Below are 5,000 nucleotides of genomic sequence, written 5' to 3'. Positions count from 1 at the left end.
TTAGGAGGCAGTGATCACAACACGATAAGTTTTACTCTGCAAATGGAAAGGTAGAAGGGAAAATCGGAAGTGTCTGTATTACAGTATAGCAAAGGGGATTACAGAGGCATGAGGCGGGAGCTGGCCAAAATTGACTGGAAGGAGGCCCTAGCAGGGAAGACGGTAGAACAGCAATGGCAGGTATTCCAGGGAATAATGCAGAGGTTGCAGGATCAATTTATTCCAAAGAGGTGGAAAGACTCTAAGGGGAGTAAGAGACACCTGTGGCTGACAAGGGAAGTCAGGGACAGCATAAAAATTAAGGAGAGGAGGTATAACATAGCAAAGAAGAGTGGGAAGACAGAGGATTGGGACTCTTTTAAAGAGCAACAAAAGTTAACTAAAGAGGCAATGCGGGGAGAAAAGATGAGGTGCGAGGGTAAACTAGCCAATAATATAAAGGAGGATAGCAAAAGTTTTTTTAGGTACGTGAAGAGGGAAAAAATAGTCAAGGCAAATGTGGGTCCCTTGAAGACAGAAACGGGGGAATTTATTATGGGGAACAAAGAAATGGCAGACGAGTTAAACCGTTACTTTGGGTCTGTCTTCACTGAGGAAGATACACACAATCTCCCAAATGTTCTAGGGGCCGGAGAACCTAGGGTGATGGAGGAACTGAAGGAAATCCACATTAGGCAGGAAATGGTTTTGGGTAGACTGATGGGACTGAAGGCTGATAAATCCCCAGGGCCTGATGGTCTGCATCCCAGGGTACCTAAGGAGGTGGCTCTAGAAATAGTGGAAGCATTGGAGATCATTTTTCAATGTTCTATATAGATTCAGGATCAGTTCCTGTGGATTGGAGGATAGCAAATGTTATCCCACTTTTTAAGAAGGGAGGGAGAGAGAAAACGGGTAATTATAGACCAGTTAGTCTGACATCAGTGGTGGGGAAGATGCTGGAGTCAATTAGAAAAGACGAAATTGCTGAGCATTTGGATAGCAGTAACAGGATCATTGCGAGTCAGCATGGATTTACGAAGGGGAAATCATGCTTGACAAATCTACTGGAATGTTTTGAGGATGTAACTAGGAAAATTGACAGGGGAGAGTCAGTGGACGTGGTGTACCTCGACTTTCAGAAAGCCTTCGACAAGCTCCCACATAGGAGATTAGTGGGCAAAATTAGGGCACGTGGTATTGGGGGTAGGGTACTGACATGGATAGAAAATTGGTTGACAGACGGAAAGCAAAGAGTGGGTATAAATGGGTCCCTCTCGGAATGGCAGGCAGTGACCAGTGGGGTACCGCAAGGTTCGGTGCTGGGACCCCAGCTATTTACGATATGCATTAATGACTTAGACGGAGGGATTAAAAGTACCATTAGCAAATTTGCAGATGATACTAAGCTGGAGGGTAGTGTGAATTGTGAGGAAGATGCAATAAGGCTGCAGGATGACTTGGACAGGTTGTGTGAGTGGGCGGATACATGGCAGATGCAGTTTAATGTAGATAAGTGCGAGGTTATTCACTTTGGAAGTAAGAGTAGAAAGGCAGATTATTGTCTGAATGGTGTCAAGTTAGGAGGAGGGGGAGTTCAACGAGATCTGGATGTCCTAGTGCATCAGTCAATGAAAGGAAGCATGCAGGTACAGCAGGCAGTGAAGAAAGCCAATGGAATGTTGGCCTTCGTAACCAGAGGAGTTGAGTATAGGAGCAAAGAGGTCCTTCTACAGTTGTAGCGGGCCCTGGTGAGACCGCACCTGGAGTACTGTGTGCAGTTTTGGTCTCCAAATTTGAGGAAGGATATTCTTGCTATGGAGGGCGTGCAGCGTAGGTTCACTAGGTTAATTCCCGGAATGGCGGGACGGTCGTATGTTGAAAGGCTGGAGCGATTGGGCTTGTATACACTGGTATTTAGAAGAATGAGGGGGGATCTTATTGAAACATATACGATAATTAGGGGATTGGACACATTAGAGGCAGGAAACATGTTCCCAATGTTGGGGGAGTCCAGAACAAGGGGCCACCGTTTAAGAATAAGGGGTAGGCCATTTAGAACGGAGATGAGGAAGAACCTTTTCAGTCAGAGAGTGGTGAAGGTGTGGAATTCTCTGCCTCAGAAGGCAGTGGAGGCCAGTTCGTTGGATGCTTTCAAGAGAGAGCTGGATAGAGCTCTTAAGGATAACGGAGTGAGGGGGTATGGGGAGAAGGCAGGAACGGGGTACTGATTGAGAGTGATCAGCCATGATCGCATTGAATGGCGGTGCTGGCTCGAAGGGCTGAATGGCCGACTCCTGCACCTATTGTCTATTGTCTATTGTCTATAATCAACCACTTTATTTTGCCCGTCTTTGTGACTCCTCTTTGACACGTCGATCACCGCTGAGGCTGTTTTACCTGTTTCGCCTATGTACCGTAAGGTACACTCCTTACATTGAACTGCATACACCCCATTATTTCGCTCACGGGTTATCCTCTGTGCTATCCAGTCTCTCCTGTCACCCTGTTCTATGTTTTTGTCTATTACCCAGTGGGAGCAGGCCCCATATTGACATTAATTTGTAACCCTACTGCTCCCCTCGTCTGCTGGTTTTATCACCATCTCATGTTTATCCCTCAGCTCTGCCGTGGTCTCCCTCTCTTTTTTTCTGGTGAGGTTCGGCCTATCCTTTGTCATGGGCATATCCCAGGCTGTTTTAGTAACGTTCTTTTAAAACGTGTCGTGTTTGTTTGGCTTTACCCACGTTCCAGCATTAGAGGCCAATTTTTGCAATGTTTCCTGGGTGGGATTTGCCGGTTTTACAAATGGTGTCACTATCTCACCCTGCTTCCTGATACCCTTATGGGGTCGGCTCTGTTCTTGCAGAACCCTCGGGTGGTGCAGAGTCTGGGCCTTGTTATCAATATCTTGCCCTGCTTCCCGATACCCTTGCGGGTTCGGCTCTGTTCTTGCAGATCCCTCAGGTGGTGCAGAGTCTGGGCGGCATCGTCACCCAGCACACCGACGCCCACTGAAAATTACCCACGCACAGTGCGCGCCTGGAGCGGCAGTAGTTCAAACTACCCCTACCCCTACCCCTACCCCTACCGCTACCCCTACCCCTACCCCTAACCCTAACCCTAACCCTAACCCTAACCCTAACCCTAACCCTAACCCTAACCCTAACCCTAACCCTAACCCTAACCCTAACCCTAACCCTAACCCTAACCCTAACCCTAACCCTGACCCTGACCCTAATGCAGGCAGAGTTATTTATAAAGTGGCCCAGACTCTGCACCACCTGAGGGTTTTGTAACAGAACCAACCCCATAAGGGTTTCAGGAAGCAGGGCAAGATATTGATAACAAGGCGCAGACTCTGCACCACCTCAGGGTTCTGCAAGAACAGAGCCGACCCCATAAGGGCATCAGGAATCAGGGCAAGATATTGATAAAATGGCCCAGACTCTGCACCACCTGAGGGTTCTGCAAGAACAGAGCCGACCCCATAAGGGCATCAGGAAGCAGGGCAAGATATTGGTAACAAGGCCCACGGGGAAGGCGGCATACTTTGGGGTTATTTTGTAGTGAGTTTTGAAGGCATGTGCTAGTGTTACGCATACCGAGGGCGCGCAAAGTTCGGCGCGCCCGGGCCAAAACGCCTCTGCTGGCCGCGGCCGAGTCGGCCGACGGATTGCCACGGACTTGCTTGACGACCTGTCACTCTCCGTGCATCGGTTGCACGCCCGGTTCGTCCTTTCCATTTGTTTCATGATGTACACGCGGCAGGCGGAATATTTTAAAAGCACTGTTCTGTTCGAAGTGCACAATGGCCGTTGGGGCAATGCAACTGGGGGTCGGTCGACCGGCTGACGACGCCTGCCTGCCGATTTGGTTCACGATGTCCCCGCCGAAGGCGGCATACTTGAAAGTACTGCCGTTCGCGGCGCGCAATTTGCAGGGGGGAGGAATTGTTAGTGGACGTCTGTGTGCTGGGTGACGATGCTTGCCGACTTGGTTCATGCCGTCCACGCCGAAGACGGCGCCGTTTAAAGTACTGCCGCTCGAGGTGCACAATTTGCGGGGGAATTGTTATTGGGCGTCGGCGTGCTGGGTGACGATGTGGAGATGAGGAACGCCGAGCCAGATCTATCTTATTTGTTTGCTTGGGCCACTGGACTTTGCATGGGCTTGGCATCATTGTGTGCTACGTTAAATCACGGCCAATTGAGTGAGTATTTTTTATTCAACCACTCTATTTTGCCCGTCTTTGTGACTCCTCTATGACACGCCGATCACCGCTGACGTGTTAATCTGCGTGTTAGGTATCTCGGGGGTCAGTTGGACGGACAGATGTGTAAGGGTTTTGTTCGGAAGGATCGTTGAGTGTAAACGGTGAACGGGGGTTAAAGGCCCTGAGGTTTCAATCCTCTAAAGAATGTAAAAGGTCTGACGCGTTAGCTAGCAGCTAATGAGGTGAACCTAGCAGCTAATGAGGCTCTCTCTCTCTCACGGCCCCGGGACTCCCTCCCTCCCTCCTCCCTCTTGGAACCCTCCCTGCGTGGGGGGGGGGGGGGGGGGGCACGAAGAAAAAGAGGGTATAAGAAGAATCCAGTGGAAGGAGTAGGGACTGGGGGCGAGGTCAGACAGCCTATCCGGCTAATAAAGCATCATGAGGTTAGGTATAAACTCTGATGACTGCATAAACTCGCCCCTAATGGGGGGGGGGCACTCTCTCCCCCACCCCTCTCTCCCCAGTGCCACTCCCTCCGACCCCCCCCCCACTCTCTTCGTGTCGCTGGGCCCGCCCGGCACGGCCCCGAGGATCACTCCCCGCGCGGCAACGGGACACCGGGTCGCCGGGCCCGCAGGGTCGTCAGTCGGGCGGGGGGGGGGAGGGTGGCCATGCCAGCAGCAGGAGAGGTTTCCAACGAACCCGCGACCGCAGCAGGACCGCCCGCGGCAGACATTTGGACCCAGCGGGTCCGTTCGGGATGGTTGCCGGGCCCGCAGCAGAGGTTTCCTTCCACCCAACGGGG

This window comes from Rhinoraja longicauda, unplaced genomic scaffold, assembly GCF_053455715.1.
Source record: "Rhinoraja longicauda isolate Sanriku21f unplaced genomic scaffold, sRhiLon1.1 Scf000338, whole genome shotgun sequence".
In the NCBI taxonomy this organism is placed as follows: Eukaryota; Metazoa; Chordata; class Chondrichthyes; order Rajiformes; family Arhynchobatidae; genus Rhinoraja; species Rhinoraja longicauda.
This window is presented reverse-complemented; position numbering follows the sequence as displayed.